This window comes from Ornithodoros turicata, chromosome 7, assembly GCF_037126465.1.
Source record: "Ornithodoros turicata isolate Travis chromosome 7, ASM3712646v1, whole genome shotgun sequence".
In the NCBI taxonomy this organism is placed as follows: domain Eukaryota; kingdom Metazoa; phylum Arthropoda; class Arachnida; order Ixodida; family Argasidae; genus Ornithodoros; species Ornithodoros turicata.
This window is the reverse complement of record NC_088207.1, coordinates 41,172,006-41,194,609: the sequence shown is the minus strand read 5'-3', so window position 1 is coordinate 41,194,609 and position 22,604 is coordinate 41,172,006. Positions and strand designations below refer to the sequence as shown.

Genomic DNA, 22,604 nt, shown 5'->3' with positions numbered 1-22,604 from the left:
CGTCAGAAAGCGTCCCATTTTCTCGCATGGAGTGACATCACGGAAGCAACTAAGCAAAAGAAAAGCTTTCTCATCAACGAAAGTTCACAACGTATACTATGCCATGTCCTGTAAGTGTTTGCTTGCATGCTAAAATTGTTGCGCGCTCGCTGTCCGTTTTTAGATACGGCCCTGAGACTAATGAGAACTAGGTCTTGTTTGGAGAGAATGCTGTCGTTAAAACTAACGACTACGGTGTTTGCCAGGCTTTAATGTAACTGGACGGAGGAAATAGCTTTCTCCACATTTGTTACGCTGCGAGCCCCGTCCGAATGGCCCTCGGAATCATTTCAGACTGGAAGCTAACTGTACGACTTCGTAAACGCGCGCGACACATAAAACTTCGTGGGGCCTGGTTCGCCGTCATGGTTGGATTCTATGGTTCAGCTCCGCTTAAAAAACAAAACAAAACAAAAACAGGAAAAGGAAAAGAAGCGTTCTGTATTCGTCATAGCAGTTGATTAGTCCTGTAGAATTTCATTCGCGGCATGGCGAAGTGATTCCAGTTGTTAATGTACCGACGCAACACTCGAAATTAAATCTGATATGAATTCTGTGCTTTCTCAGCCAGAGTGCCCCTTTTCTGAGAGCGGAGTTCAGCTCCCGTGGCATAGTGGTTAGGATGAGCGCTTTCCACGCTGAGACTGGGAGGTGACACGGGTTCGAATCTTGTCACCGGCTGTGCTGTCTGAGGTTTTCCCTGGGTTTTCCGAAGGCTTTCCAGGCGAATGTTAGCACAGTTCCCCCTGAGGTCGACTCAGGACGCATACTAACCCTTCTGTCCCCCACTCCTTCCTGCTGTCCTCTCTCCACCTGTCCACGTCTGTACGCCGCTCATGGCCGCAGTTGCTTCGCGGCGCTAACACGGAATTTTAAAAAAATGAGAGCGGAGTTCGGAGCGGACTTGATTCCGTAAACGTTGTTGTTGTTTTTGATGATGACGACGATGACAGGAAATGCTTTTCTGAGCCTTTCCTTTTATTTTCTTTCAGATTTTTCTGAAAACGTCACGTGACTGAAGTAATCTTCCTTCATCGCCGGTACTCACCGCTGATCCTTACAGGGGTGAGTACCTACATCCTTACCCTTACGTTATCGTTATATTTAAAGTTACCGCGCTCCAAAGCCGCTGCGGTATAGGCTTATGGAGGACAGAACAAAGACGTCTAGATGCGATGAGATCACCTACGGAACCGATCGTGATTTTAATTCGGCCGCGAGCCTTGAGCTCACTTCCTCTTTCTCGCCACAATGGCTCCCCCCCCCCCCCCCCCCTTAGAAGGGACGGAGTCACTCGTAGTCTTCAAATGTGAAACTGGAGGCCGAGACGTCGGCTTCGGTAAAGGCAGGTTTGAGTCGCTCGATAGATACGGTGTCTGGTCTCCCGTTGAAGTCGATGGTGAAGTGCTTGGGCCCGTGTATCAGGACGGTGTAAGGGCCCGAATATGGAGGTTGGAGAGACTTGCGGACCGCATCCGTGCGAACGAAAACTTTCGAAGCGGAGCGCAGGTGCGGGGACACGAAAGTTGTTCCGTGTTGCTGAGCACGTGTTGGAGTCGGCCGCATCCTGGAGAACTGCTCGCGGAGGCGGGACAAGTACACCGAAGGGTCGACGGGAACCGGCGAGGGGCTGCCGAAAAACTGGGCCGGAAGGCGAAGAGTCGTACCGTAAACGAGCGTCCGAGGTCTTGTTTCCAAGCGGACCGGATCCCGAGAAGGACGAGGGGAAGGGAGTCGTGCTACCGGGATGGGTCGTCTCGTGCCATGATCGCTGCTTTGAGGTGCCGATGGAAACGTTCTACAGGCCCGTTAGCTGCCGGGGTATACGCGGTCGTACGGCAGCGGTTGGTACCCAGGAGCTTCGTCAAGGCCGTGAAAAGGCGGGAATCGAACTGTTTTCCCCTGTCGGTTATGATTTGGGAAGGGGTACCAAAGCGGGCGATCCATGTTGAGACAAAAGTGCGTGCGACGGTTTCGGCGGTAATGTCCTGCATCGGGGAAGCCTCATGCCAGCGCGTGTACCTGTCGATGCATGTCAAAAGGTAACGATGGTTGTTCGAAGGAGGAAGCGGCCCGACTATATATCGATGTGGACATGGTCGAAACGCGTAGTTGGCAATGGGTATGTGGATAGGGGGGGAACAGTGTGTCTGTGCACCTTGGCTCGCTGATAAGACGTGCAGGACCTTGTCCATGTCAGTGTTCATGGACGGCCAGACGTAACGGGCGCTCACGAGGCGCTGCGTAGCCTTGATACCCGCATGGGAAAGCCCGTGGAGGGCTGCGAAGATTGAGCGCCGGAGGCTCCTAGGAACGAATGGTCGCTCTAAACCCGTAGATGTATCACAGAAAATAGGCTCCGAAATTCCGTGATAGCGTACTCGTTTTAGGGTGAGGGAAGAACGTCCAGAGAGAAGGTGCTCCAGCTCTTGATCGTCGTGCTGACGTTGTGCGATCTCTTCGAGGCTAACTGGGTTGTGGTGAATGGAGGATATGCGGCTAAGCGTATCGGCAGGGATGTTGTCAGCGCCCTTGACATGCTCGAACGTTGCATTGAACTGTGCCAAGAAAGCGAGCTGACGGATTTCTCGAGGGGAGTAGCGGCTACTGCCGGATTGATAGGCGTATACCAGTGGCTTGTGATCAGTGTAAACGATGAATTGCTTGTCTCCCAAGAACTATCGGAAGTTTTTCACCGCGGTGAATGCAGCCAGAAGCTCACGACCGAACGTGCTCTATTTTTCTTCTGCTGGTGAGAGTTTCTTGGAAAAGAAAGCTAGTGGCTGCCAATGGCCACCGACGTGTTGTGCAGGACCGCTCCATGTGCTCGACCGGAGGCGTCCACCATTACAGACGTGGGAGCTTCACAGACAGGATGGAATAACATTGTTGCTGATGCTAAGGCACGTTTCGCTTGGTTGAACGCGTCGGTTTGCTCCGGTGACCAAATGAGACCCGAAGGCTTATTGCGGGCATTCTTAAGGAGCTCCTCGAGTGGACGGAGGATTGTCGCACAATGGGGGACAAAACGCCTGTAGAAGTTTACCATGTCAATAAATCGTCGGAGTTGCGTACTTGATGTTGGGAGGGGAAACCGACTCCTGTACTTTAGTGACTTTGCTCGCGAGTGGCGAAATCCCGCTGGCATCGACCCGATGACCCAGAAATTCGAGCGCGGGGACTCCAAATTCGCGTTTGTCGGCGTTGATAAGAAGGCCGTGGTCGGCAAGGCGGTGGAATAACTGACGGAGATGATTTATATGTTCTTCACGGGAGGTACTGGCCACAAGGAGGTCGTCAAGGTAAGCAAAAACGAAGGGCAGGCCCCTCGTGATGTTATCCATGAAGCGTTGGAACGATTGGGCTGCGTTACGCAGTCCAAACGGCATTCGAAGAAACTCGAATAGTCCAAAAGGAGTCACGATTGCGGTTTTTGGGATGTCCTCTTCTGCCATGGGTATCTGGTAGTATGCCTTTGTGAGGTCAATCTTTGAGAAAATCTGGGCCCCTGATAGACTCGCTGTGAAATCCGATATGTTGGGTAATGGATAGCGGTCCGGAACGGTTGCCAAGTTAAGTGCATGGTAGTCTCCACGTGGCTTCCAGTCGCTAGTTTTCTTAGGAATCATGTGGAGTGGCAATGACCAAGTGCTGGCTGATGGGCGAACGATTCCGACAGCTAACATATGATCGAATTCTTGTCGTGCAATTGCCAGTTTTTCGGGACTCAGACGTCGGTCCTTAGCGAAAACTGGCTGTCCGGATGTGGATATGCGGTGGACTACGGGGTGTTTAACGGGCTGGGTCCAGTCACACTGCGACAGGATTAGGGACAGGAATTCCTTGAGGATCGCGGCATAGGTCGCATCTTCCGGAAGGAGAGTGGCGAAACCCATTGAAGGAAGGCTTGTGGTCACTCCGTTGATGTTAAGGCCTGTAAGAGCGTCAAGAAGCCTTCGCTGGCCGACGTTAACCAATATGTTGTGATGCGCCAGGAAGTCACTGCCCAGAACGCTGTACGTTGTGTCGGCAACAAGAAAAACCCAGTGAAATACTCTTCTCAAACCAAAATCAAGGGTCAAGGAGCGCCGGTAGTAAACTGGAATACGTGATCCATTTACTGCTCGAAGGCACATAATTGCGCCGCACTGTTGCCGCTTGCGGTCGGCAACAGTGGCGGGGAGGACGCTAACTTCTGCCCCGGTATCTACTAAAAACTGCTGCCTCCTGAGCCGATTCCTGACGTAGAATAGGCGACATTCTTGCCGATGTTGATGGGAATCGCTCGTCGCCGCTAGCGGTCCCCGCGGAAGTTTTCCTGCCAGCCGCAGGGTGCCTCACAGCGCCTTGCGCGATGGCGAAAACGGCTATGGTACCAGCAGAGGTGTCGAGGTGGGGGCGATCGGGCAAGCTCAGAATTTGCACGGTTCGGGCTGCTGCCACGGCGCGGGCGGGAACGGCTCGGAGGGCGAGGAGAGAAGGAGCGGCGGCGTGGAAGGTTGTCGAAACGAAAGTCCTCCATAATGTCGGCAAGTCGGCGCACCTGCTGACATATAGAGACGCGAAGCCTGCCTGGCCACTCACAGAGACTGCCGTCTGACAGGAAGCACCGGGGTCGTTGCTGGGTGACTGGAGCGCAGAGATACTAGTTGCAAAATCATTGTTTCGGCCTAGCTCCATGAGTTTGTCCGCACGCTCCGCCAACGCCTCAAGGGTGGTATCTTCCGAGGCGGAGAGGACCATCTGGACCGAAGGTGGAAGCCTCGACAAAAACATTTCGCGATGAGTCCTGGTGTCGAGCAGCGGCGGGGGGCCACTGAGCAGGTACCGCAGTCGGCGGAGTAGTTGGGAGGGTTTGCAGTCCCCTAACGGCTCATTCGATGTCAGCTCGCGCAGACATTCCCGGTCCGACGGAGAGGCTCTCCTAATGATAGCGTTTTTCAAGGCCTCGTAGGGGTCGTCGGAAGGAGGGGAGTTTAGGATGTCTGCGACCTCAATCAGTACGTCCTCCGGTAGCACTGACATCACGTGATGAAACTTTGTTGTTGATGATGTGATGTGGCCCAATGTGAAATGGCATTCTGCCTGGCTAAACCACACATCAGGCCGAGGGCGGATGAATTGTGGTAACTTGATCGCGAAGTGCGACAGAAGAGGGGCTGGTGCATTATCGTCCATGGTGAAGAACGTTCGGGTCACCACTATGGAGGACAGAACAAAGACGTCTAGATGCGACGAGATCAGCTACGGAACTGATCGTGATTTTTATTCGGCCGCGAGCCTTGAGCTCACTTCCTCTTTCTCGCCACAGGCTCGCGCAAGAGCCCGTGGCGACTCACGGGCCGAAGTGATGCACTTGACGTCCCCCCCTCCCCCTCCCCCCCCCCATGGGATAACGTCAAGTTGAAGATCGGGCTGAGGTCCCGTCAAGGACCTCAGCCGCAACCAGGCTATCCTGCTTCACAGATTGAGATGCAAGGCCGTACTAACACCTGCCTTCCGTTACAAGATTGGACTCGCCCCCACTGCGAGCCTTGTTTCACCCAAGGCCATCTGTCGCACGTCGTTGTGGACTGCCCTGAACACCAGGTCGCACGAGAAGTAATGATGGCGCAGTTGGAAGCTCTTCGAATCCCCTGTGTCACATTGAAAGGCATCCTGCTCCCGCAAGGTCCTACACACATCCGTCGGAAAGCACAGGACACGTTGTTGGCCGTCGCTTCGTCCGTAGGACTGTCTTAACTCCTCCTCCTTTTTTTGTAATTTTCTTTTTCAGGAGTTAAACTTGCCGCCTTGGCTGAGCAGGCAGACCTCACTTCTTCTTCCTCTTTTTAATTCCCCCGTCTCTAGCGCCACCAGTTTTGTCCCAAGCGCTGTATTTTTGGTTAAATTAAAATTGGAAATTGTGGGCGACACTGTACGCCGTGGGCCCAACTTCGAATTGCAGTCAAGTACGTCTGCGAGGCAACAGTGCATCCACAACAATGGGTCTCACATGGCGAAGTGTACGCCGCGCCGCCTGGAAACCAAAATCACAACGCAGAAAATCTGGGTACGTGAGCGCCAATGTTGCCCGCTAAAATCAGGGTTGCTTGACACCAGAGGTCGCGCCCCTAGCAATTTTATCGCAATTTCGACAACAAACTGTTAAAAGAAAAGAAAAAAAAAAGATTGGAGCACCATATACCACGCGTGTGTTATGTTGCGATGTATTTTTAAGAAACAAACTCTTAAACGACAGCGAACATGTTAGCCGCTTGCTCGTTGATTTGTGGTAGCTTTAACAGGTTTGCCATTGTTTGCTTTCTTGTACGCTAGGCAAGTGCGTCAACTGTTTGCGCACCTCCGGAGTTTCTCTCTTTCACCTCATGCCTGGGGAGCGACCTCATTTGTCCTACTCCCAAATAACGATCCAGCGTGAGACGCACGTGACCTCTCCATCTTGAAGCGAGGTAGCCGACAGACGCTTCGTCTCACGGTTTCACCACACTCTACCTCACTCCTCTCACAAACTGCTCATAGCGTATTACCTTGAACTGAATGAATAATACTTTTCGTTTGTTATTCCAAGCTATACAGAAGTGTACTTGCATAGTCAGGCTCTTGTGCTTTGATGTAAAGCCCTTCATAGGGCCCTTGAGGCATCATAATATATAGAAAATAGGGACGAAAACGTGAAACTTTTGTCTCATTAGGGTTTTCTTCTTCCCACTATCTCCTCTTCTACCTCTTCCCTTCTCAGTGTATTCTTACAGAGAAAAAAAACTTAAGCGTAACTAGCTTTCAATTCAGCAAGTCTCGTAGAAAAGCGCGTACAATTCGCGCACACCGGAAAAGGTTGCAAAAGTTGCGAAGCGCCAGCTGTGTGTTTGCTCTTTGCGACTGGCGTCTCGTAACGCGTCGGTTGCGAGCGCCATCTGCTGCCGCGTTAACGCTAACGACGTTGGAACTTCATTCGGCTTCCGCGATATGGCAGTTTGCCTCCCTTACTTGGGACTCCGATACCAAGAAGTATTACCATACCAGCAGGACAAACGGATAGCTGAATAGGGAGGGCATTATGAAGGAAGAATGAAACTGTCGTTAATTTCGGTTCGGAGCAGGCGCGCAATAAGGTATTTTGCTGAGAGTGACAGTTTTGGCGTAACGATAATTATCGTGGTAATTTGGAGGGACTGATGCGATACGGTAGAACTGCAAACGGCATAAAGTTTCTGCTTTGAAAGTGTTTCGATCAGAGTCATTGACAGCCTGGCTGATACTACGTCATGGTGTGGCATTGGTGTATTCGCTCCCCCCTTAAACAGGGCGTCACCCTTAAATGCACTTTTGAGACAGAACTTCAACGCATGACACACTGCTAGCCAACCACAATTACCAGTTTCACAGAACGGTACTTGCCTGATAGGGAAGCTGGCATTATACGAGGCGCACGGAGACACTTACTATCATGGTTTCCGACCGCAATTGCTAATTGGATCAAACGCAACTTGGCACAACCTGGCATTGACACTACCTACTTCTCAGCACACTCGCCTCGAGGTGCCTCCTCATCAAAATCGGATCCACTGGGCGTCACATTTGACCAAATTCTCGAAGCAGCGGACTGGACATCCACCTCCCAGTTCAGTCGGTTTTACAATAGACCGTCTAACCCTCATGTGGTAGGGGAGATCGGGGAAGGTTGTCACACGGGTCAGTTGTCACATTCGCTACTTAAAGAAAGCAGCTGAGTCATTTTCCCGCTGTTTGTTAGCGGCACGACCAACTGTACGGCTTAAGATAATAGGTTCTTCTCTGCTCGGTTAGTTTGTTTTCCATGCGCACTTCGAATGGTATTTCATTCGGTACACCTCCATAATAGAGACTACGAGAAAATGCAGCTGAGACAACCTGCCCCAACCCGTGTGACAACCTGCCCCGCTACTGGGGCGTATTGTCACACTTGACGACCTCCGCGCAAATCTCTCTTACAAATCTCTTTTATAAACTGTTTTTGGAAGCCAGCTTTTGTTTAATATGTGCGTTGTGTAGCCAAAAGATCGCACCAAAAATTCAGCGTTGGTTTCATCAGACTGACGAACGTACACTTTCGTCGCAGCAAAGTCAGAAGTAAACACTGTGACAACTCTCCCGGTCTCCCTATATGCAGGAAATAAGCTCTTATTTCCTTGAAGTGTTGGCGACATATTGTTTCAGGTTATCCCGAATAAACGTAAAAGACCTTTATCTACATCGATGTGAGATTGTATGCCTATAGAGTTATGCAACAAACGGTAAAATTGACGAGTCGAAAATATGCCAGATGAACACCGAAGTCAATCCGGCTGTGTCATAACGGCATGCGTCTATCTCTGTCGGCGATGTGGCCCCGGGAGAGGTCACGTGTTTATGAGAGCCAATACGAAGGACCAAGGCTCGCGCCCCTCTGACGATCGGAGCACGGCGCCTAATTTTGTTCAAGTATGTGTATCTCGCCAACTAGGATAAGTGCAATTTTTGTGGCAAAAATTGCATTGATTCCTTTTGTAGAGGCAGAAGAATAAAATAAGTAAATAAAGAATAAAAGAAACGCGTGCGCCTCCCATTTTCAACAAATCAGGAAAGAGAAAGGGATATAAGCCTGCATGACTGTTGGTTCCGAGCGTGCTATGCGGTGAAGTCGTTGTGGGTGAAGATGTTGTGAAGTTGAGTGTGCACTCTTAAAAATGAGGTGGTGGTGGTGGTTGTGAAAGGGCTCGTCGTTGTCGGCCTCACAGATGTGGGCAACGTCACGACTGACGCCCAGGGGGAATGTGTGTCCTGGGCCGACTTCTAAGGGAACTGTGACGACATATGTCTGAAAGCGTCTGAGGAAAACCCAGGAAAAAACCTCAGACAGCACAGCCGACACCGGGATTCGAACCCGGGTAAAAATGAACTTCACCGCATAGCACGCTCCTAGCCAACCATCATCTCGAATGATATCGTTATCTGCCCTGATTTGTTGAAAAAGGGGGCGTACACCTTTTTGTGACAATTATGAACAGCATAAGTGTCACAAAAAAGGATTGGATTGCACTTCACGTAAATGAAGCTCCGAAAGCGATATTGGTGCGGGTCAATCTCATCCCGCGTCCTTTACCAACGTAATCATGGAAATGATTTTCCTTGAAGATGTCATGTATACCGTAAGTGTTCATTGGGGCGAGCTCCGTTGGAAACAGCGACGTCTAGTCTGCCTCCCTGGTATATATTCTTTTTTTCTTTTCTTTTTTTTTTTTTTGCGCGTTGGTTGCACTGTAAGGACGACAGTAAGGACAGTACTGCGTAATAGACGTTGATTTACGGTCCCTCTACGCCCTCGATATTGAACGATGGGGAGATCATTTGCCGTCAGGAATATCACGAGGTCTTTTAATGGAGGAGCATCTGCTGGTTATTAGTAACCCTCGGGATGCATCCGCTGTGGGATGCGTGTAGGCCGCAAGAGGAAAATGATGAAATAAGCGCGAAAGAAGGAGAAGAGCAATAATTATCTCTGCGCCTATTGATTTTCCGTTGATGTGCTACAGACACTGCGCGTAAAATGACTGTTTGCAATTAAAGCTGCGGGTGCATCAATTAGCTTAACTAATTCGTCCGGCTGACTAGTTGCATTGTATGTCGAATTAATCTGTTAGGTCGTCGTCATTTGAACTCGTACCTAACGAGCATTATTTATTACTTTCTTTAAGTTGGCACGCTCCTACCGGAACGTGAGAAAGAGAAAAAAAAAAGGAACGGAAGCTCGTGACGAATCGTGGGAGAGGTGATGCATTATTCGCTCTGCATTTGCTAAACAGTTACGAAAACGTTATGAGTTGGAACTTTTGTATTGCCTACTCATAAAACTCTCTTAGTGCAGCAAACAGCGGAGGCAATATATTCGCGTCGGGTGAAACGCGTAGGTGGTACAAAGTGCTTGCTACGGTAAAATTTAAAGGAACTGTAAATTGTTGGCCTTTCTATCTCTCCGCGTCTCCGCGTCGTCTGCTCGCTGTATCGCCTACGTCTGCAAAACCTCGCATCCAGGCAATCTATTCGGATGTCTCGTTTACGTTCTTGTGTTCCGGGAAACACAAACTGTGCATCGTCGACGATGAAAGGCGCACTGCACTCGCGACAACCGCCACGACGTCGCCTAGATGGCTCGCCTAGTTGCTTGCGTTTTCAATAGATGGCGCACCCTAAAACATGAACTTCATCACATAACACGCTCCCAGCCAACCATCATCACGAGTGACACCGTTCTTTCCCCTGATTTGCGGAAAACGGGGGGGGGGGGGGTACGCTATTTTTGTGGCATTATGCAGTTCATAATTGCCACAAAAATGGCGTACGAACCCAGTTCCCATCAAATAAAGGGAGAGAACGTTGTCATTCAGGATGATGGTTTGCTATAGGAGCGTATACTTTGCGGTGAAGCTCTCTTGTTAGAGTGCGCGCGTATTGCCGCGTGTTGCACGTGTTGCGCGTCGTTTGGCGCGTCTGGCCGTCAGCAAGCTTTGCTTCGCGCAGCAATCTTTGAAATTCGATTGCTGGAAACATGCTCACCCAAACACACACGCACACATAAATAGACGATGATGAGATGGGGCTGATGACGGAAAAAATGCTCAATGTACAGCAGTGCCATTACATATCTGAAGCGTCCAAGTTATAAGCTTTCAGAAAAGCATACAGTTTCTACAGGTTTGCGATTCACTTTACATCTCCTTCAAACTTATGAACAGAGGCTATGAGGATTTGATTCACGTTTGCACACTTTTTTTTTTTTTCATTCCCTGGCCGCGAAGCTACTGCGGCTATGTGCAGCGTACACTCTACAAACAAAACTTCACCGCATAGCACGCTTTGCGTTGGCGTTGTAGAGGACGCAGAACACGTCCTTCTCAAGTGTCGAAAATGCGTTGACACTCGAAAGGTTTTAGGTGCGAGCCTGTCTCGTGTGAACTCGTGAGCCTTCGACATGGCGAAACTGTTAGGTCCTCAGTCGGGGATGACGCCGAAATAAATAATTCAAAAATAAAACGTTGCAAAATATATCATGTAAAAATCAATTTTTCAAAAATAAGCTCTGTCAATATCCACCGTGGCAAAAGCAACTCATAGAAATACACTTCACGAAATAAACTCTTTAAAATAAGTCTTTCAAAATAAATCCTCTCTGATTGGTGGACGGCCGAAGCTCCCTACGTCCGCCTCGAAAAATAGTACGGCTGTCGTACTTGGGAGGACCTCTATATTCCCGGTTGCGAAATTCCCGACTTTGAAATTCACGGTCTCGAAACAGAGAAAATGAACGATTGTTTATGCCATGTTCAAAAACCCGATATCACTAATTGATAAAAAGCGGTTAGCTCAGCTTCACGAGTTTTGGATGTCTGTAAAAGTCGTTTTACCGAATGAAAGTCACATTTTCGTGGCCGTTAGGCTTAGCAGGGCGCACACGTCGGAAAAGCATGTTGGTTAGTTTATTACCAAGTTAGTCCAAGCTCGCTGTTTGTATTTTTTGTCAGGTTAGTCTAAGTTCGCTGTTGGCATTTTCCCGCGCGCGACTGTACATTTTAGGCAGCTTGTTTTGAGTCGGGGTATCACGAAACATTTTTTTCCATCAGTGCATTCGGTAAAACGGCTTTCACAGATATCGAAAACTCGCGAAGCTGAGTGGTTCGTTAGTGATATCGGATTTTTAAACACGGCATATCATTTTGCGAAGCAGTTTCTTTGTTTCTTGCGAGACCGTACCTCACGCGACTTGGGATGGACATTTCTCCCGAAAAGTGCGTCGAGCTCCCTTTCACCCGCAAAGCTATGACAAATTTCCCTCTTCGGGTTGGTGCAAAGAAACTCAATGCAATACTTTTCTTTCCGCAGCACATCGTTGATTTTACCCCGCGGGAATGGGTCGTGTTCACTGACTCTACATCTGTGCTGCAAGCAGTTGAAAATTCTGGCATCCGAGGCTCATCCGCACCGGTGACGGACGTGTTAGTGGCTTACAGCATTGTCTACGAAGCAGGGCACAGGGTTCTCCAGTGTGTTCCAGTCCATTGTGGTGTCGAAGGGAATGAACAGGCCGGCAACACCGCAGAAGCAGCTCTCTCGTCTCGGAGACGGACGCGTATTGCGCTGCTGAGAGGAGATCGTCCTTCCGCACTTCGACGCCTCGTGACTCCCCTGGCTTCCCGCCAATGGACCGCTGACATTCTCCCCCCACAGTAAATTTTTTTACACCTTTTTAGTGTAAATGGTTTGTCCCATAGCGCACCTCATATCAGTGTAAATTTTACACCATACACCAGGGTGTAATTTTTTACACCTTTCTAAAAGGGTGTAATCGGCACAAAACACCCTTTCAAAAGGTGTAACGTGCACAAAACACCCCTTCCATAAGGTGTAAGCTGCCAAAAACACCGATGGAAAGGGGTGTTTTGCAGAAGAAACACCCTTACAATGGAGTGTTTCGGACGCAGCATTGCACGGACCTCCGCTGTTGAGCTGGTTGTTGCATAGCTGCACATGCTGGTTACGGAAATCTTGCGAGGCCTCGGCTTGTCACCTTGTATAATCTGAGATTTTTGGCGCACCAGACGAGCAATAGAAAGCCATTATGGCAGGTCACTGGAGGACTGGTGTTCCGCAGATTGGAAAAGAAGGATAGCCCGACCAGCTCAACAGCGTGCCTGAATGTGAGGAATATGCCTGGAACAATGTATGATGACAAAGTTATGTTTATTGGTGAAGTACAAGTGCATGTACACATGTGAAACTAAATTCCTTATAACGTTGCCCAGAGTGGAACAATATGCACAGTATGTGGAAGGAAGGCAAAGCAGAACTGAGTCCTTGATGACATAACTAATTGAAACAGCAGCAATGAGACACAAAATAAGATGAAAAGGCATATTAAATGTTTAAATCCACATAAGGCACCACTACAGATCCAGTACACCAAATAAGAAGCTAGTGCAAATATAGCACGTTGATGCGAAAGGGTAATGAAAACAGCCAGCAAACAGCTTTTACAAAAGAAAACAGCTTTTCTGGCAAGCAAAAAAAAGAAAAGGAAAACGGATAGAAGACTATCTCTTAACAAGAGCACATACTAAAGACTAGAAATGGAAGCACAGAATACCCAAAACAATTTCCCTAAATGTAATGCGCTGTGCCAGGTATGTTGACAAATGGACGGCTACATTGCCAGAAGAAAGGTAATCCCCCATGCTTATGAGAGTTCAGTGCCAAAGGACAAGAAAGAACACACCCGTGCTTCCGAAGAATTTCCAATTCCTTGACGAAATGGCTGCCTGTTTGGGAGGTGGGCGGGGGGGGGCTCACTACAAGTCGAAGCATGTTCGAAGCATTCACAAACTCTTTTCCATAACTGTTGAAAAAATTGATCCACGGGGCTTCTTGCACGAGAGTCACTCACTTTCAGGTACCGCTCTTCCAGGCTTCAAGATGTACGGTGCGGCTTTGAACTGTAGACAATATGAAATAACCAATAGCTGCAAGAATAGCAGCCCAGCCCTCGTCAAGGTCGATGGTTCTGAGAAGGCGCTACTCGCCGACATAGAGGTCCATATAATCCGCTTCTTGAATGCTGCTCCCAGTGAACATGATGCACGGTGTCACTGGCACAGCTGTATCCTATGAAAGGGGAAACACAGGTTCAGGAATGCGTATGGTGTGAATAGTGTGGCCTTGAACATTGGATATAATTGTAGTACACAAATATATGACCCCGTCCTTCTTTCACTGCTCAGGGAATTTGCATAACAACTTGAGAACTGTTATCATCTAGGACAAATGTTGTCTGAGATGTTCATACAGTTCCCATATGCAAAGGGACTGTGCCTTCCAAATGGAAACACTGCCTCAACTGCATACTTGTACGACTGTTGTGTAATTACTACAGGTTTTCTCGCTCATTTTAATCCACTGGTCACTCACTTTCATCCAAGCGCTACCCAAGTTAATCCATTGGACAACCAAAATAATCCAAACACCAACCAATTTAATGTAAACGCTACGTAGTCTAATACGAGCAAGATGTGTAAAAGTATTCTGTGTTATTCCGTCATGGTAATTGTAATGACTGAGACTTTCATGGTTACGCCAATGTATCACAAGTTTATGAATACTGATCCAACAACCCCTGGTTTTTGCATATTATGCGGTGTTTATGACTGCTTTTTGTCATTATGACTATTTTCATGATATGGTGCCATGAATTGCTTTTAAGGGACTACCGCTGCTTCAAACAGTGTCATACAGTGTTTTGTGACTAACGACGGTCATTATATACATTCCATAAGTACTTTCATGATATGTACCATGAATCAATGTTATGGGACTACCACGGCTTCAAACGCTGCCATATATTGTTTTACGATTACAGTTGTCCATTATGACATTCTATGACTATTTTCATAATGCGGGTCATGACTGTATGCAGCTATACTGCTCCTTCACACAGTGTCACGCACTTTTTTATGACTGCCAATGGTCACTAAGATGTTAGTAGATGGTCATAAAACACTGCATGACATGATCTGAAGAAGCTGAGTTGCATTGAGTCAGGCCATAGTGATATTATGAAAATATCATGGAATGTCATAATGACTGTTGGTAGTCATAAAACGCTATATGACACTGTGTGAAGCAGCAATAGCCCCATAACGACGTTTCATGACACAGAACCATGAAAATGGCCATTAAATATCATAACAGCCGTCTGAAGTCATAAAACACTTACAACACGGCATGGAAAACGGTGTTCGGACAAAGCATAGTCATGACCCAATTCATGAATAAACTCATGGACTGTCATAACAACCATTGATAGTCAGAAACGAGCTATGACACTGAAGCAACAGTAGTCCCATAAAACTGATTCGAGGCGGCACATACGAAAATAGTCATGGAATGTCATAATGACCGTCAGTAGTCACAGAACACATATACGACACTGTTTGGAGCTGCGGTAGTCCCATAAAATTGATTCATGGTACGTCATTCAAATAGTTATGGAACGTGATAATGACCATCCATAGTCATAAAACACTGTATCGCACTGTTTGAAAGAGTGGTAGTCCCATAACATTGATTCGTTACACATATCATGAAAATAGTCACGGAATGTGATAATGACCATCGGTACTCATAAAACACTATCACACTGTTCGACGCAGCGCTAGTCCCATAAAATCGATTCATGACACATGGCATGGAAATGGTCATGGAATGTCAATATGACCGTCGACAGTCATAAAACACTGTATGACGCTGTTTGAAGCAACAGTAATCCGATATAATAAATTATTGGAACAAATCCTGAAAATAGTAATGAAAACTCATAACGACAAAACGCAGTCCTAAGACACTGCAAAAGCCAGGGGTTGACAGATCAGGTGTTAAACTCAGGATACATTAACAGAAAGGATATCAGGTATCAGGTACATTGGCATAATCACAAAAGTCTTAGTCATGTCTATTTCCATGAAGGAATATATTTACACACGTTGCTTGGATTAAATTGGGTAGCGTTTGGATTAAATTGGTTGGTGTTCTTTATTAATGTGGTGGACCAGTGGGTTAAATTGAGTAACGCTTGGATAAAACGTGCGGGAAAACCTGTAGAGGAGCAAAGATATCAAAAAAATTTGCACATATATCATTATCGAGATTGGATAAAATTATTGATTAATTATCGAGATTCGATAAAAATATTGATGAACACAATATTACATCGATATTGGAAATTGTTGGTATATCGATATGTAAGTGGACATTCAATGACAAATATCGGTACCAGATCTACAGCTTTTGAGATACTTGTGCGACGTCATCAGCCTTCATATAAATTGCACTTGTACGTTGCGTTTAGTTGAGCATAACCATGCCTTTTCGACCTTCTACCTCTAAGACATCTGTCACTGAACCGACAAAACGTCAATGTTTATATACATAGCTTATCTATTTCAATATCAATAAAAATAGTGATAGATATTCTCTTACACGACCCAGTAATTCAATTACCATGAGATTCACTGGTACCACTGCGTACTCTCTAAATTTACCAAATTGCAGGACTATGATCATGATTATAAGTGGACTATACTTACATAATGCACAAACATGTTCTTTATTGCTTCGGAACCCTTCACACACGAACCCAGTATTCGCAGGGCGTGGACAGCAAGGAGGTCTGTAAAAGCCCCAACAGGGAACACAACTTACTGTTTTCAGTAACTTTACATGTAAATATACTCCCAATTTGAACTTTTACGGTTTTCAGTGAGAAAACACCAAGTGCACACAGCACAGCACATATGTACCCAATACACACTTATTTTCCAACAGAAAACAATAGCTTTTGCTTGATAGGCAACACTTCAGTGCTCGACGTCTTCCCCTTGAATCCTACTGTTCACTATGAACTACTAGCATGAATTACCAGAAGGGAGCCTGACATTCCTTTTCTGCACAATGTCGAACAATGCCGTGGCGAGAGAAAAGGAATATGACATTGGCGACGACAACGACGCGCAATTTTAAGTTTCCAAACAAGCTATTTCAACACATGGTAGCGGGCTCCGAGGGACGCGTGAGAGTCTGAGCAACACTACTATTATATGATCACAATATAGCTTAAATTGCAGAGATAGGATAACAGTCGACTCATACGTACTGAATCCTTCGAGCGTTCCTGGCGGTGAGGTTGCAAGACGGGTACTGTCGCCGTATGCATTATCTCATCGCCCTCCGCGAATTCAACACTCACTGAAGTCGCTATCCCGAACCTAGAGGTGACAGCAATGTTGTTACTAAGTCATCACAACGCTCTGCATGTGTAGTTCTGTGTTCTACTTCAAGCGTATGGCACAAGAAGCAACATACCTGATTCCTGTCAGTGGCGTTCACGTATGACGCCAACATTCTCTAAGCCGAGATAGCACTCCTCAAAGCAGTTGGAGTGTCCTCTTGAAGCAGGCACTTTTGTCTAATGTCCGCATGAAGCACCACAACTAGGCACGTAGCGTCTGTCATCTTTGCTGAAAAACAAGCTCTATCTCACTGTAACGGACGCGGCCTCACCATACCAAACGAACCAAAACGAAAAAAAAACGAACGCCGCGCTGACGGCCTTGACTTGGCTTGGCTTGCCGCCCACCGACTCCAACGTGCGTCGGTCCCCTGGCGGGGTTTTCCGCCAGGGGACCGACGCCTGTTTACCTCTTGGAAAAAAGAAAAATAACGAAACGAAGCTAATTGCACACATCTGACTTTGGCCTGCCATAAACACTATATCTCGTCAGTGTGGGCTTCCTTCATGCCTTCTAAAACACCAGTGATGGTAGTATAGCCTTTCTCTCAAAACCATCATTGACGTCTTTTAACACCATTTTAACACCCTTAACTCGCGCAAAAAGAGTAAAAATCGTGTAACAAGGGTGTTTTGGTATTTACACTCTTTTTCACACTCTAGTAACACCATTTGATTTGCCTGTAGGTGTAAAAATCCGTGTAAATTTCAGAACACCTTTTCTTACGCTGTTTTTTACGCCTTTTATTACACCTCTGGGAGTAAAAAGGGGTGCTTATGTAGAAAAACACGGATTTGGTGCAAAACTGGGTGTAAAAAAATTTACTGTGCCCCAGCCATGCTGAGCAGAATTGATCCAGCGCTCGCTTTCCGCATGCCTCGACATATCTCTCGTCAAGATGCCGCATTAGTTCAGCGAATGCGCCTCGATGTGGCTTTTACAGCGCAGTGGCGTTACCACTTGAGACAAGTTGACTCTCCCCAATGCAGTCACTGCGGTGCTGTAGGAGATCTAGAGCACATTCTTCTCCATTACCCACACCTTCCCGAAACGTACTCTCTGGATCCCTTAACGAGCTGGACTCTCGCCCCCTCTCTCTCACAAAATTGCTTGTTCCCTGGCCACAACCAGCCCACCAACGCCCTGCCCTCAAAGCTTTCTTGACCTTTCTGGATACCATAGGACTTCGATCCTTATTGTGAAGGGGCTCATCATTTCATTCCCGGCATCACCACCAGCAATGGGGTAGAGTATCGCCCCTGGCGATGAAACTCCCCATTCATCATCTCACAATAAAGTAGTTGTTGTTTTTGCTTTCGAGACCGTGAATTTTGAGATCGGGCTCTTGTTATTCCTGTATACATACGCGCGTCGTCTCGTCCACTTTTAAGCTGGATATTTCAGTTTTTCCAGCTCTTACTAGAAGTCACATCATTAATGGTGGTAGAAATATTCATAAAAAAAAAGTTCGAATTGTGCGTTGCATTGAAAACAACGTTTCGGCGCCCTTAAATTAACATACGGCACATTCCCTCCCTAAGCCTAACTATGATGTGTTTTCGCAGTGTTTATGTTGAGGTCGTGGATTTTTTTAATGTGCTATTTTTAAGAATTTATTTCGGCGTACACCCGTCAGTCGGCCGACAAGGCGCTGAGGGCACTTGAAGGGTTTCTACGTGTACAACTGTGGGGTAATCGACATTCTATGACTTGCTAAGTATGTGCTGTGCGTGCTCCCTCAGTGACTCCTCTTCTTGTTTGACATTTTACACTCACTCTTTTGAAACTTTTGAACTACATGTGGCACTCCATGACTTTAACCCGTTCACCCGTTTGTATTCATCGTGTGTATAGGCGTCCTGGAGTAGCCAGTCCGACTTTGTCGCGACTCCCATCACTTTTTTTTTTCTTTATCACCTCACCATCACCATCATCACAAATGGTATCCTCCGTGACATCCGCACAAATCGCCGGAGAAGCACCTACGAAACCAGCCATGGGAGCTTCATGCACAAAGACGAAGATACATGGTCGTTAAAAAATCCTCAACGTACTTACGATCAATTTAATAAAAATACGTACTACAAAACGGTGTTTAACGTCCGCATGACACAATTTCGGCAGAAATCACTGCGCAGAAGCTGTCGTTGAAATGCGATTCCCATTTATGAGTTTATTGCAGAGACGAAAGCCGTGCTGGCGAGGTAACATATGCCCGCGACGAGCTCATAAATGCTCTCGCATTTCAACGACGATCTGCGGAGCGATTTCTGCCATATTTTTTGCCATTAAATACACCGGCGTGCATAATGTTATAAACGACGTCATGTGAGGTATCACAGTGTCGCAACCCCTCTATGACAAGGACCTCAAATAGGCCTACCATATGCCGTCCTGTATGATCACCATTCAGCGCTAAATGGAAGTGACGTGCGCCCCATCTTTCCGTATCTCATTTCGAAAATGACGTTGGTTTGCATACCTTACGTAAATGTATGCGCGCCACTAGTCTGCTTTTAACTTCGAACTGTGCTCGTAAAATCTCAAAATATGCACACGAGACGTTCTCGTGTTGGTACTACTCCTGAATATCTGGAAATGTTGACGTAAAAGAATACGTTCTCTTTGATTTGAATACTTTGCGGCTCACAACACGAGAACTGTCCGGGAAGAATGCGGACTCAACAAAGGCGCTCTCTTTATTCCGGATGCTGACGAGCGGAAGGGGAGATCAGCTTATGCAAAAGGCTGTTGTGCCGTTGTAAAATTGTTGACGTGTTTGCATGCGCACCACGAAAATCCTTTTCAGGGTGTATGGTTACGTCGTAGATAAAAGCAGCATAAACGGGCAAAGCTGGTGAGCAATTTCGACGATGATAATGCATGAGCGTTATAGGAACAAGCCACGACACCGTATTTGCCACGCTGATGCTTTCTTCGGGTTACGTTCCAGTAGTCCCTTGTGCCCGGAGTGTGGTGTGCCAGCGACCGCGGACCATGTGATCATCGCACGTGATGTCCCACTTATCGGAGGGAGCGTCACTTGTTGGCAAACGACTTTGCGCGGATTGACAGCCGACCCCTTGACCTCAGACTCATTTTGGGACCATGGGACACACGAAAGCAGATGTCCGTCTTGCGACCCTTCATCAAATTCCTGCAAACTACCGGCCTGATCGACCCTCTCTCTAAAACCCTGTCAGCGTCGTCAGCATCATGCTCATCACCATCCTCTCATTTTTCCCCAATAGCAATGGGGTAGTATTCTGCTCAGTGAGCGGAAGTCATCCTCATATCATCGTCATCATGTACTTCTCTCTCTCTCGGGTTACGTTGTGTATGAAAGTGCAGAAGATTTTCTTAATAGAAGTATCAATTGACGGATGAATTGATGAACCTTGAATGAATGACTGATTGCACTCTAAAAACATAACCTCACCGCATAGCACACTGTGCACCAATCATTGCCACGAGACACACACACATACATTGGATGATGATGAGGTGGGCGATTCACCGCCGCTGAGGCGGAACACTGCCCTATTGCGCATTGGGAACGGATGAGTGGATGATGATGCGAGAGCACTTTCACAGAGCCGTTACCAGACCGGTGGAGCACAAGTACTCCGCAAGAAGACGAAAGCCTTGCATCTGGTGGGCAGCGTTCGACCACGGTCCGATGATCTTCGCGAGGTTGAACGGCCGCTTGTGAATACGTTGTATAGAAACTTCCATCAGTGCACGCTCGTGGTGATATTGCCCACAATCCAAGACGACGTGGCAGATGTCGCCGTGCACTCCACAAGTGGAGAAGAGGGAAGACGAGGTGGAGCCGAGACGGTGTTGAAAGGCAAGTGTAAAGGCAACGGAGAGCCTCATTGCGTGGAAGAGTGCAGTAAAGGGGCGCGGTAATCGCGGGGGAAGTACGAGAGAAAGCGTGGGGTCTACATCCGAGAGAAGGGAGTGAGATATGTGGTGTTGCCACTGAGCCTGCGTCTTGGGCCCGGTGAGTGTCGAAAGGAGGTGTCTTCGGTCGCCCGAAGACATCATTATCGGGGGAAAAGCCTGATGGGCGCTCAAGGCGGCTCTGTCTGCTTCTTCACTGCCGCTGATGCCGACATGTCCGGGAATCGACTGCAATGCGACAGTGTGCCCTGCAACGGCCGCCTTCTTATAAACATGCAGGATGTCAAAGGCAACAGGACTGAGGGACCCTCAAGTTAGTCACACACTGGAGCGCGGGTCTTGAGTCTGTAAAGACGACCCACACTCTTAGAAATGAACTTCACCGCATAGCACGCTCCTAGCCAACCATAATCTCGAATGATATCGATATCTACCCTGATTTGTTGAAAACGGGAGGATTTTGTGACAATTATGAACAGCGTAAGTGTCACAAAAAAGGCGTATGCCTCCCGTTTTCAACAAATCAGGGCAGATAACGATATCATTCGAGATTATGGTTGGCTAGGAGCGTGCTATGCGGTGAAGTTCATTTCTAAGTGCGTAGGAGCGTGTTATCTGCTGACGTTCTGTTGTATGGGTACCAAGCCCTGACAACGCTGAACATAAAGTACCGCGGCGTAGGCACATCTTCCATGAACGTAAAAGCACAGCAACAGCTACAGTCATGTTGATTTCTGCTGAACAGTACCAGAAAAATGACGCAGACATGACCTGTTTAATGGCTAATGCATACATCGCTGAGCATAAATCTTACCATTTCGTTGTCATGGTATGAAGGCACGTATTAAGGGTGTCGTGCCAGAGTGCAACGTTACTCAGGGACATTATCTGTCTGGACGAAAGAAAGTCATGTTAGGCCAGTACAAAAGCCGCATTATAGCTTTAGCCTGTCAGCAATGCCGTTTAACTGAGCCCGTACTAACGCATTTTCGCTTGTTTGTATTGCTAACTGTAGGATCGGACAAACACCATGCTTCGCATAAAATAACTCATTTAATTGGAACAGCAACGTCGGCCTGGATGAGTTATATAACTCATCATCGAGGCCGACGTCCCCATTTTTCCTGCTCTCTCTCTCTCTCTCCTTCTCATCGTGCGTAAGGATCACTAGTTGGCTTACACGAACTTCCAATTCGAGAGTGATGTGTGTCTGTGTGCTATTGCAGGGGACCCAGGAGCTAGATTACTAGGGGACTCCGCAAATATAATTTCTCGTGCGGCGATACCGATAACGTTGTTTCCTTCCTCGTGATATATTCAACCAACAGATGTGGAGCGTGCAATCGATACGTATACCCAATAGGCAGCCAGTTATGTCCGACCTTGCAGGCAGGAAGCAAGGGAAATTGGCTTCCGTTGAGGGTTGCCCGCTAAAGCATGATCTGCTGGATGAATCTTTTGTTAGGGTATTTGGGCATATGTGGTGCCAATATAGTGCAAATTTTATTGTGTGTCTAAAAATGATTTGTATAAGGGGTCGAAGGTTCTATACGTATACCCCCATTCACTCTAGATAAAAACAGGTGGTGCTCGTAAAAAGGCTCGCCGTTGTCGGCCTCACAGAGGTGGGCAACGTCACGACTGACGCCCTGGGGAAATGTGCGTCCTGGGCCGACTTCTAAGGGAACTGTGCCGATAAAAACAGAACATCATCACATAGCTCGGTGAAGGCCAACCATTGCACAGAATGATACACTCTTAAAAATGTACTTCACCGCATAGCACGCTGCTAGCCAACCATCATCT

General features: G+C 47.4%; 1 long non-coding RNA gene across 1 annotated transcript; it reads right to left on the bottom strand.

Annotated features, from left to right (window-relative positions):
• Nucleotides 1-12,776: 12,776 nt before the first annotated feature.
• Nucleotides 12,777-17,746, bottom strand: LOC135399884 (uncharacterized). The gene is made up of 4 exons (XR_010424440.1): nucleotides 16,966-17,746; nucleotides 16,757-16,868; nucleotides 16,191-16,273; nucleotides 12,777-13,713 (listed from the first exon to the last, which is right to left on the bottom strand). It is a non-coding gene; the product is annotated as an uncharacterized LOC135399884 (long non-coding RNA).
• Between the last annotated feature and the right edge of the window lie 4,858 nt (nucleotides 17,747-22,604).